Source organism: Esox lucius, chromosome 11 (genome assembly GCF_011004845.1).
Source record: "Esox lucius isolate fEsoLuc1 chromosome 11, fEsoLuc1.pri, whole genome shotgun sequence".
Classification (NCBI taxonomy): Eukaryota; Metazoa; Chordata; class Actinopteri; order Esociformes; family Esocidae; genus Esox; species Esox lucius.
In genome coordinates, this window is record NC_047579.1 from 20,961,471 (window position 1) to 20,977,001 (window position 15,531).

The window sequence follows — 15,531 nt, forward strand, 5'->3', positions numbered from 1 at the left end:
AAGTTGTTAGGATATCAAATACAGAAGACCAGAATGTTGTTAGGATATCAAATACAGAAGACCAGAAAGTTGTAAGGATATCAAATACATAAAGACCAGAATGCTGTTAGGATATCAAATACAGAAGACGAGAAAGCTGTTAAGATATCAAATACAGTGGATATAAAAACTCTACACACCCCTGTTAAAAAGTCAGAACTTTTTCTAACCTTTAATGTGACCTATACTGTGAACAATTCAATTGAAAAACAAACTGAAATCTTTGAGGGGGGAAAATTTAAAATAAAAAACTCACAATAACCTGGTTGCATAAGTGTGCACACCCTTAAACTAATATTTTGTTGAAACACCTTTAGATTTTATTACAGCACTCAGTAATTTTGGGTAGGAGTCTATTAGCATGGCACATCTTGACGTGGCAATATTTGCCCACTCGTCTTTGCAAAAGTGCCCCAAATCTGTTAGATTGCAAGGACATCTCCTGTGCACAGCCCTCTTCAGATCACCTTACATATGTTCAATTGGATTCAGGTCTGGGCTCTGGCTGGGCCATTCCAAAATGTTAATCTTCTTCTGGTAAAGCCATGCTTTCGTGGATTTGGATGTGTGCTTTGGGTCATTGTTGTGCTGAAAGGTGAATTTCCTCTTCATCTTCAGCTTTCTAACGGACGACTGAAGTTTTTGCGCCAAACTTGCCTGGTATTTGGAACTGTATTTGGAAGAAAAAAGCCCCAAAGCATAATGTTGCCACCACCATGCTTCACTGTGGGTTTGGTGTACTTTGGGTGATGTGCAGTGTTGCTTTTGCGCCAAACATATCTTTTGGGATTATGGCCAAAAAGTTCAAACTTGGTTTCATCAGACCAAAACACATTTTCCCACTTGCTTGTGAGGGACTTCAGATGGGTTTGGATGTTTTTCTTTGTAAGAAAAGGCTTCCGTTTTGCCACCCTACCCCATAGCCCATTTATATGAAGAATACAGGTGATTGTTGTTACATGTAGCACACAGCCAGCACCTGCCAGAAATTCCTGCAGTTCCTTAAATGTTGCTGTAGGCCTCTTGGAAGCCTCCCTGACCAGTTTTCTTCTCGTCTTTTCCTACATTTTGGAGGGACGTCCAGTTCTTGGTAATGTCTCTATTGTGCCATATTTTGTACCCTTCTCCTGACTGATATGTTTCAACAATGAGATCCCTCTGATGCTTTGGAAGCTCTCTGCCGAAAATTTATTTTGCTAGAACAGCTGAACTTTATTTGTGATTATTCAGAGTCACTTTAAATGATGGCAGGTGTTTAATGACTTTATTTAACATGAGTTTGAATGTGATTGGTTAATTCTGAACACAGCCACATCCCCAGGTTACTGTAAGGTTTTTATTTTTCATTTTTCCCCCTTAAAGATTTCAGTTTGTTTTCGATTAAATTGTTCACATTATAGGTCACATTAAAAGTGGAAAAAGTTCTGACATGATTTATCTTTATCTCATTCTTTTACATCACAAAAATTTGGTATTTTAACAGAGGTGTGTAAACTTTTTATATCAACTGTACATAAGACCAGAACGTTGTTAGGATATCAAATACAGAAGACCAGAATGTTGGAAGGATATCAAATACAGAAGAATAGATTTCATCTACAAATTCGACATTCGAGGAGTCATTGTTTTTTGTATTTTATTGTCTCTTGAGTTTCAATCACAGTAGCACAGGTATTGTTATTTCTACAGGAATTCTACTTTCTCTGGGGTTTAGTTTGTGTGTGTGTGTGTGTGTGTGCGTGTGTGCGTGTGTGTGTGTTTGACAAGTTAAAAGGCAGACAGGAAGTGCCTTCTTTTTTTCTTCTTAGCGCTCCTCTTTCTGGCTTATCTCTATTTTTTTTTTACTTTTCTCTCTCTCTTTCTCTCTCTCCATTCCTCCCTTTCTCTCTCCGCCGTTGATTTCGAAGGTGCACATTCCGTTTATCTACCACTGCCCAAACAAAGGTGCCATTAGTTGCTCGGGCCTCTGACAATATTTAATGAGGCTAAAACAGAGTGAAAACGGGGAATTCCATTCAGGGATCGGTGTATGTGTGAGCATACGTGCGTGCGAGAGAGCATGCGTGCACACGTACGTGCATGCGTGCAAGGAGAAGCTCAATTCTCTTTGGACAGATTAGTACAGACAGGGAAACTCAACACGCTGTTTATTCGACCACGCTTTCCGTACGCACAGATCATATTCAATACCACAAGTTGTTGGGAGTGGAGAGGAGGCAGAAAGAAGAAAGAGCTCTTTCCTTCCCCTCAACAATGCACAAGTTGTTCAGTCCTAAGTTACATAACACAGAGAGCAGTCTCAGTCTCACTTTCATGTGCCACTCGTATTACACACACAGATACACACACACACACCCACACACACACAGTTGTAATGGCTATTATAATCAACTTTATTTTCCGACACCTAAACGTCCACAAACGAGCAATGATTGACAAGTCAACCCACAACACTTCCTGGTTGTGACAGGGTCAAATGTCATAGGCATAGTTGCATCGTTATAAATGATAGATTGACAATAAAGGGATGACATAAAAAAATTATGAAGGGATCAATTAAGTAATCAACAAATGAAGACTTTGTCCAGGCAATAACTTGTGGAGTTAACTCCAGTCTTAAGGTCTCTGCTTGAATTACTGACTCCGTTCCACAGGGATAGGACTGCATCTACCAATCTGACTCTGTTCCACAGGAATAGGACTGAATCTACCAATCTGACTCTGTTCCACAGGAATAGGACTGAATCTACCAATAGGACTCTGTCCCACATGATAGGACCAAATCTACCAATAGGATTCTGTTCTACAGCAATAGGACTGAATCTACTAATATGACTCTCATCCACAGGGATAGGATTGAATCTACCAATCTGACTCTGATCCACAGGGATAGGCTTGAATCTACCGATATGACTCTGTTCCACAGGGATAGGACTGAATCTACTAATATGACTCTCTTCCACAGGGATAGGACTGAATCCACCAATCTGATTCTGATCCCCAGGGATAGGACTGAATCTACCAATCTGACTCTGTTCCACAGGGATAGGACTGAATCTACTAATATGACTCTCTTCCACAGGGATAGGACTGAATCTATCAATCTGATTCTGATCCACAGGGATAGGACTGAATCTACCAATCTGACTATGATCCACAGGGATAGGACTGAATCTACCAATAGGACTCTGTTCCACATGGATTGGACTGAATCTACCAATAGGACTCTGTTCCACAGGGATAGGACTGAATCTACCATGCTGACTCTTTTCCACAGGGATAAGACTGAATCTGCCAATCTGACCCTGTTCCACAGGGATAGGACTGAATCTACTAATATGACTCTCTTCCACAGGAATAGGACTGAATCTATCAATCTGACTCTGATTCACAGGGATAGGACTGAATATACTGAATATACCAATCTGATTCGTGAGTGAACCACAGACGGTAAGTTACTGTTGACTTTGGGATGAGTGACTGTATGTTTTAGGAATTAATAAAAAACTTGAATGAAAAAAAGCGGCCATATTAACCACTGAATTTACAGGTCACATTTACCGAAATTAGATTAGATTTAACTTTACTGTCATTGAACAAATACAAGTACAGTACAATGGAATGCTGTTAGCATCTAACCAGAATTGCAAATAGAAGATGGCAGAAAATTTGCGTATTTAAGTATTAAGTATGTGTATTACAAGTGGAATGTACAGATGTGAAAATAATGCAAATAGAGGTGGGCAGAAAATGTATCATTATTAAAAATAGTGTATGTTACTAGTGGGATAAACAGTTGCAGGTGCGGGTACAAATGGCAATTCTAAATGGGATTCTAAATGTGTGATTGAGGAAAATTGAAGGAATACGGTAGCATGTGCAGAGATAGCAGCAGTGAGGACCGGAGTTAGACATGTAAATGTAACAACATGCAAGTACGATGGCAATTCTAAGTGTGCAATGAAGGCAGGTTGAAGGTGCAAAATGCAAGTGAAACTGAAATTCAGGGATAGCAGCAGTGAGGTCCCCAAGGTAGATACCTACCTGTAACAACTGAAAACTTAATTATCAGACTTCGCAAGCCGGTGTCAGAAGTTGCCAAATTGGTTATATGTCACTTGCTGTACATACTGGCAGGGCCGGCCCTAGGCATAAGCAACATAGACGGTCACATAGGGCCCCAGACATCTACAGACTATTAATAAAGGGGGGCCCCAAAAATAATTTTGCTTAGGGCCCCCAAAAGGCAAGGTCCGGCTCTGCATACTACATAGGCAGTCAAATTCTAAATTATTGCCACCCTTGATAGAGATGAACACATAAGGCTATATAACATACGCACAGGTAATGAGCTATATGCTTTGGAAAAACTATAATATATTAGTACTGCCTACAAAGTTGCTTCAAGTTTATTGTTTGGGCAATACATTACTTAAGAAATGTGTACCTCTGGGTGATTTACCTTCAAGATTTCCAAAAAAGTTGGGACACTGTGTAAAATTTAAAGGAAAATATAATGCAATGATGTGCAAACAATTTAAATGCTATATTCTATAGAAAATAGGGCCAAGACAAAAAATCAAATGTTGAAACTGAGAAATGTTATTGTTTAATGGAAAATGCATGTTCACGTTGAATTTAATGCCAGCAACATGTTTCCAAAGACTGGGAGCGTGTAATGATAAAAAACTGAACTTGTTGGAATACCACACAAGTAATTTGGTCAATTGGCAACAGGTTAGTAACATGATTAGGTATTAAAAGGCATGGCATGGCATGGGTTACTTGCACTTCTGTGGAGACCCTATAAATGCTGAACAATATATACATGTTTTGGAGCAACATGTGCTGCCATTGTCCTTTTCAGGGAATGCCTTGCTTATTTCAGCAGGACAAAGCCAAACCACATTCTGCACATATTACAACAGCATGGCTCTGTAGTAAAAGAGTCCGGGTGCTAAACTGGCCTGCCTGCAAGTCCAGACCTGTCACCCATTGAAAACATTTAGCACATTATGAAATGACACATACAGCAAAGGAGACCCCGAACAGTTGAGCAGCCGCAATCCTATATCAAGCTACAATGGGACAACATTCCACTCTAAAAAATACTGGTCTCCTCAGTTACCAAACGCTTACAGAGAATTGTCAAAAGAACAGGTGATGCAACACAGTGGTAAATATGCCCCTGTCTTAAAAACAATAACATTTCTCAGTTTCAACATTTTCATGTTATCTTTGTACTATTTTCAATTAAATATAGGGATAAATAATTTGCATGTAATTGCATTCTGTTTTTAATTTGCATTTTACTCAGCGTCCCAACTTCTTTGGAAACGGGGTTGTGCAATATATTCAGATTTTACACAGCTCATAACATAACATAGCTCATTACCTGTTTTGTACACCCTTTTCATATACCCTTTTCATACACCCTTCTCTGGTGGTCTACATTAAGGTGATAATCATTTTGCTATACCTCCAAAATGTTCTTGGATGGATGATGTTGGTGATTAATGGATACCCAATCTGCCTTCGAACAATAAAAATAATCAGACAACTGGACGTCATTCAGAACTAGAGAAAGAGCACCCCCCCAAAAAAAAAACAGATACACGCAGAGTCTTTAACATATAAAACCGGGCATTCCTAACGTGTACGACAAAAGCTGTGAAGAGCAGCAGCAGCTGAGGCGGAGCATCCCATGTTTTCCAGCTGCAGCCATGTCCCAAAGGCTCTGGAAGGGAGTAGCGCGCATGCTCAGTAGGGAGTAGAGTGCTATTGGTGACCCCACCTTTGAATCATCAGGTACAAGTCAAACAAACAACTAGCGAGGGGATGTTTAGTTTGGACAGAAGGATCCAGCTCCTGGTAATTAAGTGTTCATTAGTTTTAATGGCCCGCTGGCTCCTGTTTGAAATGAAATGGAGACGAAAAGAACCGCGTTGAGGTTAACGCAAATAAACTTTAAATCTCTCTCACTTTCTCACATTCTTCTGGTTTCTCGCTCTCTCACACACACATCTTTCTAAATATATTTCTCTCTCTCTGTTTCTCTATCTTACCCATTCTATTTTCCTTGCCCCCCCCCCCCACCCCCCCCCCCCACGTTGCTCTCAGTCTTCGACATGTGCTGACCGGAGAGATGTGGGGGGCAGGTGAGAGAATGGGGGGAATGTTAAACCTTAAGCCAAAAGTGCAATTCGTATTGTTCTGCTGACTCTTTGCAATTTTCCATAATTTTTCCATGAAACGTGTGTTATTTAAACTTAACCAGTGGTAGGAATGGACCCACAAAGTACATACTAACTGGCTTCCTATGCCTCCTTAAAATATAGCTCTGGAGAGAGATGTAACAAGCAAAAAGCTCCTGTGAATTGTCTTTCCCCGAATGTAAACAGCGTATTCTTTAAGAACTCGTCTAGTAGGTATTGTAAATGAAGCCCTGAAAGTGTCATGCAGCTTTACTAAACAGTACTAAACAGGACCAATGTAGGGGGACGCTGTGGAGAAGTAATTGAGACGCAGTGGTCCACCTTGTCCACTGTTGGAAAAATATATTAGAAAAGGGTTATTTAATAGTCAGAAAAGGAACTCTATTTTTGGTTCCATGTGGAACCATTTTGGTTTAAATGAATGGCCCTCTGTTAAAGTGTTCTACCAAATAGGGTTCTACCTGGCACCAAAAGGGGTTCTTACCTGGAACCAAAAAAGGTTCAACGGTTCTCCCATAGGTGCAGATGGTCATTTAGGTCGTAGAAGAGTATAGCATGTTCCCGGGTTTGCGTATGCTGTCTTGCCAACTGCATGCACAACAACGACCATGGGATTTAGCAAACAGATCTGGGACCAGGCTACTCGGCGCTCAGAGTCCCAGACACCCACATCTTGGACCCACCTGAGCCCAGAAAGAGGCCTCGCAGGCCAGGCGGACCGGTCCAGATGGCCCCCTGAGCGTCAGGCTGGAACATAAACAAAGCACCACCAGAAGCAAAGGCTGGGTTGCGGGGGCGGCCGGGAAGACGGCGGAGGGGTGAGTGGCGAGAGACCGGCTAGCCTCCGTTTATTTTTGGACATGTCTGGGTCTGGTGTGCGTGCTACCTCCTGAGCCATATGGCCAGTGAGATGAGAGAGCGGAGAAACGAGAGGGAGGGCAAGGGAGAGACGAGAAATCGACAGATAAGCAGTGATGTTTTTTTCACTGGAAATAAACAGTCAGATGGTCCATCTACACTCAAACTGTATCTCTTCGCGCACGTGTATTTGTATGTTGCAGCGATGCAAACCCGCGTGTGCACGCGTCTATGTGCGCGCACGTGTTCGGAGGGCACATCTCCACGCGTCCGTGTCTGGGTTACGTGTGTAATGGTGTATGTGTGTGTGTGTGTGTGTGTGTGTGTGTGTGTGCACATTGAGAAATCGCTGCCCAGTATTTCTTCACACCTGTCCCCGGCCCAACCTGTAACACCAGAGCAACCAGGAACACATCCTGCAAACTGCAGCCAGCTTAGTCATCTAAGGAATCTAATTGAACTGTTAGTGACGTCCAACTCACAGAGCAAACTCGCCGAAGTTGCCAAAGACGTTGGCTACAGGACGGCAAAAATAGAGCCAAGGTGCGAGGCCGGGGGAATTCAGAGAATTCACAGTACGATTACCGGTAAAGAGGTAAAAACCCAGCCCAGTTTAAGAAGGTTTTCTGAAAAGCTTTTTTTCCCCTAATCTGGAGTCTACCCATTACCGGACACTGTCTACTCAAAACTTATCTGAGATGGAACACAAAAACAAGGGTTTCTTATTGGACAGTGCAAGCGAGTACGTCCAAACTTTGGTCGGTTTTCTTACGCTTAGCAGCCTAATACACGACCCACATCTCTTTTTCGATCGCTCTTTTTCGAGTTCACTTTACCCTATATCAGCTTAATCTAGGATTTTACAATAGGGCTTTACAGCTTAATGGCCCAGGCTACAGAAACCCAGACGTCGTAAGGAGTTTTTTACAACCCACGTCCATATATTTTATCCGTTGCCAAATGTCATGTTTTTTTTTGCCGCACAGTACAAAGCAGGTAGGGAGAAAGAAAACTGCAAGAACGTCCTGATACTTCATGGCTCCTGTGGATTTGCTATGCGGATCTGTGACAATGTAACAACAGCGCTCGGTGCGTTAATGATGTCACTTCACAAAGATGGCTCACTGAAGCGTTTGTAAATCAAGTGCAGCATGAGATCCCAGAGGAAATGAACGCCCAACCAACGTTGCGCTCTGACAAGCAGACCACACAGCACCGCCATCTGTGCTGCTGTACCTATGGGAAATAGGCATCAAAGCCTCCGGGAGACCCTGATCATCGCCCTGCTCATCTTTCCTCAAGGTTTTGACATAAAACCAGGCCTGCAACACAGTACAGTACATTGCCTTACAGAAGGCCTGCCAGCTCATGTGTTTTCTGTTGCTTCTCACAAGAAACAGAACAAAAACAACTAAGGGAGTGTTCAAAAGCCAAGTTACACATTCATCAAACCCTGAAGTCAACTCTCGGTTAAATTTCTCACTGTTAAGGCAAAACAATCAATTCAATGTAGTACTTTTCCTCTTTCTCGCCTCGTACTAATGTCGGTTTGCTCATCTGTATTTGGCGCTAACATATTGGCAGCAAAAAAATTAACTGTAAAAAAATTACTCAAATTAATACTGTATTGTCTATACAATTAAATCGCAAATTGAATTAGCTGTTAATGTTTTTTATTAAGGCACCTATTCAGTTCTAAGAGTGAATCTTCTTGTTGCTTTTCAGAACCAGTGTGGTTAAATGATTGAATAGTGCAATAAAACTTGGGCTAGGTCAAATGTATGCAAACTCCCACACAGTATCACCTAATAAAGACCACTCTGCTTTATAATGCCTGTTTATATTGAATGTGGTGCCTCGAGCTGCTTCCAGAACAGCAAAGAAGATTGAGAAAGAAAAGAAAAAAAAATGGAGAGAGATAAAGGAGAAAGAAATAACAAAAAAGAGATGAAGGCAGATAAAGAACGATAGAGAGGAGTCAGCAAAATAATCCGGAAGTAAATGCAAAAAAAATAAAAAATACCGGGTCTGCCACACCTTAATGAGAACGCCCCCATCTTCACCCTACCACGAAAGGAAACGCGACACCGCTATCAGGGAACTAATCAAATCATTTGGGTCAGAGAAAGTGGACTCCCGACTAACCAAGGCCATACTTTCTCCGTCAAGAATTCAGGACACGCATCACCATCTGCAATGAGCGGTGCCTTTGCTCCGACCAGGGCGTCTGCACGCCTATTTATGAGATGGCCATCACCAAAAGTTGAGGGCAGAGTAAAGGCAGAGTGAAGTGACAGACGAGCGGAGAGGTTTAAATCCAGGGACCTTCCTTAATCGGTACCATGTGGGTTTGGCTGGCGCCCTGTTCTCGGCCTCGTCGCTCTGCGTCTGGCGGGCGTGGAGGACACGGAGACCCGGGGGCACACAGGGACTGGCAATCGCCTCGCTTGCGTCGTTTAAGCCGATAAGCTGGCAGCAGAACACCGGGGAACAGGGCCATCAGCAATCACCAGAGCCCCGGACCGTCGCGCTAACATTTTCCAGACCCTTGGACGGATTTTCTCTTTTTCTCTTGTTCTCTGTGTTGCTCTTCATCTCTCACTCGCTCTCTCTATCTATACGTAGATATTGGACTCCCTCCCTCTCTCTCTCTTTCTCTCTCTCTTTCGATCTTTCTTTCTACCACTTTCTACGTCCACTCCGGAGCACTGCCAGTCCAACGTCCAAACAATATTGCCAATGTTCTGGGGAGGGATGGAAAAGCATGGACCTCGAACCGGGTCTGGATGACTCTCCAACCAGCCCATACAAGTCAGAGTGCCGCGGTCAACCGCCGGGCCCTCCTAGGGATGGTAAACCTTTTAAGACCTGCCATCTCGCCTTCACCGAGCGCCTTGTTTAACTGACACGCTGCCATACCGCCCCGGTATTTAACTGGCCTAGCCGAGCTAGTAAAGCACAATTAATACAGCAAAACTGGCTTTTATAAATGTCAAACTTTTACTAATGTATTTCAATGTGGATTTCCCCCGATTTCACTGCAGGTTTGAGACACCGAAATCCGTCGGATTTTGGGTTGAAGACCGAATCGTTGTAACTTTGGGGATTTTGTGAGAGTTTTATTTTTTTGCACGTAGCAACATTAGTAGATGTGCGGTAGAGAAGGACCGACGTGAGCCCGGCAGAGTTCACAGAAGAGTTCAGGCTCTGCAAACACAGCGGGAACACACACGGAACCAAAGTCACCGCGTGGCGTGAACGCGCAAGCATATGCACGCACACGTCCACGGGGCCTCCGAGGCAGGTCCTCAGCCCCACATCTGCGTCTGGTTTTGACCTGCTGATGACCAGCGGTGGGGGGGGGGCGGAGGCGCATGGTACAGCCGGCTGGCCGTTATTGTTCATTAAGGAAGGGTTCCCCCGCTCCACATTGAGTGCCGTCCCCACTCAATTTACATGGGAGGAACCCAAAGACGGAGGAGGACCGGCGGCGTGAGGTCGGCACCATTTCAGAGAGGCGGTAAACAGTTACGGCGTTAGAAAAAGAGCAAGAGACGCCTTCCAGCCATTATTTAGATGGTTTTCCTGTAGGCGAAGTACAAGTGCGCTGTACTGACGGGCGTTTGAGTCAGTGAGCGGCGGAGGAGAGCAGACGGCCGGCGTGAATGATTAACCCGGGAAACTGTAGACGGAAGTCGGGCTGAGCTGTGACCCCCATCCTTCAACCTGCCTGCTGGCCCTCCCTCCCCTCCCCTCATACCAGAACCCCAAGTCACTGTGCCCAGCCAGACCTCACCACATCCACCAGGGTGCACATTTTCTGCAATGTTTTGCAACAGAAAACCAGCATGTTCATATAGGATTAGTTAGGTTGTCTAGGGAGAAGGACAAAACTGTGTTCAGGACCGGTTTCAACCTGTGGTTTTCAACCACTAAAGGTGGTCCAGTGTTATTATCAGTGTTATCATTGGCGTGGACCCCAATGAATTGCACCTGCATGTTTTGATGGTTACGATACATTACTTACAAAAAAAAGAAAATACTATATTTTAGCTTCAAGATGTTTTATTTTGAACAATTCCACAACCATGAACGGTGGTCCTTAACAGATGGACAAATGGTGGTGCGCAAGAGTGGAAAAAGTTGGGAACCAGTGCTTTAGGAAAACACTATCTAGTAAAAGGCCACAGGGGAATAGCTATTGACTGACAGTCTGCCTGGACGTGTTTCATCAGGTAGAAGGGGAAGGCTGAAAAAGAGCCTGCGGTAAAGTGGTTAATCAAAATCTGAGTTACACAATCGATTGTTATGTTCAGAGGGTGATTCCATGGGAAAGTTAAAGGGACAGTCATTTATAAGCAAAGGAATGAATATGTGTCACTTTGTGGGTTTAATACCAATAGGTTTGACTAATTGAATCATGTCAACAGTTTGCCTCTTTGTATGCACTGGCAGGCAGGCACTTCACTGATCCGAGAAATAAAACAGGCCACAAGTGTGTGCATGAAAGATAGAGACTAGAAGAGTGGGTGAATGAAAGAATAGAAAAGTAAATCATCCCAAAAAGGACCAAACAAGATTTAATCCTTGATAAGCTAAAGTAAACATACGTTTGGATTCACCAGAGGATTGTAATAACCTCCTTGTGTATCTATGTGGTTGGTTCGGCTGGTGGAGCACAGCACTTGCACTGCCAGGGTTGTGGGTTTGATTCCCTCAGGGGACCAATAGAACAAAATGCATGCACTACTGTTCGTTGCTCTGGATGAGAGGGTCTGCGGAACTACTCAAATGCTCCCTGCAAAGGAGAGCTCTGAATGCTTGCCGACCAGGGCCAGTCTAAAACATGAAAGATGCATCTGGTCAAGAGATGGATGTGTGGTTAGAAAACACACACTTGCATGTAGGCATGCATAGATACTCTCTCTCTCTCTCTCTCTCTCTCTCTCTCGTCTTTCACAAAACATTGCTGAACACATGCATGAATGATAGTAATGCATTCGGGCACACACACATGAATTAATGTGAACAAAACCCAGACACTGTGGACACAGAGGGCTGCAGACACAGAGGGCTACCGACACAAAACACTGCAGACACAGAGGGCTACAGACACCGAATGCTGCAGACACAGAGGGCTACAGACTCAGAATGCTGCAGGCACAGAGGGCTACAGACACAGAGGGCTACAGACACAGAATGCTGCAGACACAGAGGGCTACAGGCACAGAATGCTGCAGACACAGAGGGCTACAGGCACAGAATGCTGCAGACACAGAGGGCTACAGATATAGAGGGCTACAGACACAGAATGCTACAGATACAGAGGGCTACAGACACAGAATGCTGCAGATACAGAGGGCTACAGACACAGAGTATGGCAGATACAGAGGGCTACAGACACAGAGTATGGCAGATACAGAGGGCTACAGACACAGAGTATGGGAGATACAGAGGGCTACAGACACAGAGTATGGCAGATACAGAGGGCTACAGACACAGAGGGCTACAGACACAGAATGCTGCAGATACAGAGGGCTACAGACACAGAGTATGGCAGATACAGAGGGCTACAGACACAGAGTATGGCAGATACAGAGGGCTACAGACACAGAGTATGGCAGATACAGAGGGCTACAGACACAGAGGGCTACAGACACAGAATGCTGCAGACACAGAGGGCTACAGACACAGAGTATGGCAGATACAGAGGGCTACAGACACAGAGTATGGCAGATACAGAGGGCTACAGACACAGAGTATGGGAGATACAGAGGGCTACAGACACAGAGTATGGCAGATACAGAGGGCTACAGACACAGAGGGCTACAGACACAGAATGCTGCAGATACAGAGGGCTACAGACACAGAGTATGGCAGATACAGAGGGCTACAGACACAGAGTATGGCAGATACAGAGGGCTACAGACACAGAGTATGGCAGATACAGAGGGCTACAGACACAGAGTATGGCAGATACAGAGGGCTACAGACACAGAGGGCTACAGACACAGAATGCTGCAGATACAGAGGGCTACAGACACCGAATGCTGCAGACACAGAGGGCTACAGACTCAGAATGCTGCAGGCACAGAGGGCTACAGACACAGAGGGCTACAGACACAGAATGCTGCAGACACAGAGGGCTACAGGCACAGAATGCTGCAGACACAGAGGGCTACAGGCACAGAATGCTGCAGACACAGAGGGCTACAGATATAGAGGGCTACAGACACAGAATGCTACAGATACAGAGGGCTACAGACACAGAATGCTGCAGATACAGAGGGCTACAGACACAGAGTATGGCAGATACAGAGGGCTACAGACACAGAGTATGGCAGATACAGAGGGCTACAGACACAGAGTATGGGAGATACAGAGGGCTACAGACACAGAGTATGGCAGATACAGAGGGCTACAGACACAGAGGGCTACAGACACAGAATGCTGCAGATACAGAGGGCTACAGACACAGAGTATGGCAGATACAGAGGGCTACAGACACAGAGTATGGCAGATACAGAGGGCTACAGACACAGAGTATGGCAGATACAGAGGGCTACAGACACAGAGGGCTACAGACACAGAATGCTGCAGATACAGAGGGCTACAGACACAGAGTATGGCAGATACAGAGGGCTACAGACACAGAGTATGGCAGATACAGAGGGCTACAGACACAGAGTATGGGAGATACAGAGGGCTACAGACACAGAGTATGGCAGATACAGAGGGCTACAGACACAGAGGGCTACAGACACAGAATGCTGCAGATACAGAGGGCTACAGACACAGAGTATGGCAGATACAGAGGGCTACAGACACAGAGTATGGCAGATACAGAGGGCTACAGACACAGAGTATGGCAGATACAGAGGGCTACAGACACAGAGTATGGCAGATACAGAGGGCTACAGACACAGAGGGCTACAGACACAGAATGCTGCAGATACAGAGGGCTACAGACACAGAGTATGGCAGATACAGAGGGCTACAGACACAGAGTATGGCAGATACAGAGGGCTACAGACACAGAGTATGGCAGATACAGAGGGCTACAGGCACAGAATGCTGCAGACACAGAGGGCTACAGGCACAGAATGCTGCAGACACAGAGGGCTACAGACACAGAATGCTGCAGATACAGAGGGCTACAGACACAGAATGCTGCAGATACAGAGGGCTACAGACACAGAATGCTGCAGATACAGAGGGCTACAGACACAGAGTATGGCAGATACAGAGGGCTACAGACACAGAGTATGGGAGATACAGAGGGCTACAGACACAGAATGCTGCAGATACAGAGGGCTACAGACACAGAGTATGGCAGATACAGAGGGCTACAGACACAGAGTATGGCAGATACAGAGGGCTACAGACACAGAGTATGGCAGATACAGAGGGCTACAGACAGAGAGTATGGGAGATACAGAGGGCTACAGACACAGAGTATGGCAGATACAGAGGGCTACAGACACAGAGGGCTACAGACACAGAATGCTGCAGATACAGAGGGCTACAGACACAGAGTATGGCAGATACAGAGGGCTACAGACACAGAGTATGGCAGATACAGAGGGCTACAGGCACAGAGTATGGCAGATACAGAGGGCTACAGACACAGAGTATGGCAGATACAGAGGGCTACAGGCACAGAATGCTGCAGACACAGAGGGCTACAGGCACAGAATGCTGCAGACACAGAGGGCTACAGACACAGAATGCTGCAGATACAGAGGGCTACAGACACAGAATGCTGCAGATACAGAGGGCTACAGACACAGAGGGCTACAGACACAGAGTATGGCAGATACAGAGGGCTACAGACACAGAGTATGGCAGATACAGAGGGCTACAGACACAGAGTATGGGAGATACAGAGGGCTACAGACACAGAATGCTGCAGATACAGAGGGCTACAGACACAGAGTATGGCAGATACAGAGGGCTACAGACACAGAGTATGGGAGATACAGAGGGCTACAGACACAGAGTATGGGAGATACAGAGGGCTACAGACACAGAATGCTGCAGATACAGAGGGCTACAGACACAGAGCATGGCAGATACAGAGGGCTACAGACACAGAGCATGGCAGATACAGAGGGCTACAGACACAGAGTATGGCAGATACAGAGGGCTACAGACACAGAGTATGGGAGATACAGAGGGCTACAGACACAGAGTATGGGAGATACAGAGGGCTACAGACACAGAATGCTGCAGATACAGAGGGCTACAGACACAGAGCATGGCAGATACAGAGGGCTACAGACACAGAGCATGGCAGATACAGAGGGCTACAGACACAGAGCATGGCAAGTACATGTCACTGCAACCTCTCTACCTCCCAAATCCCCTCCCCTGCTTCCTTCATGCTCCCTGACCTGCAAAACCAAGCAGTTTGAATCAA

The 15,531-nt window shown here is 45.1% G+C and overlaps 1 long non-coding RNA gene across 1 annotated transcript in view; it reads right to left on the reverse strand.

Annotated features, from left to right (window-relative positions):
- The window catches only part of LOC105029452, a 95,529-nt gene that overhangs the window by 65,258 nt on the left and 14,740 nt on the right, over positions 1 to 15,531 (reverse strand). The gene's annotated exons all lie outside the window — the stretch shown is intronic.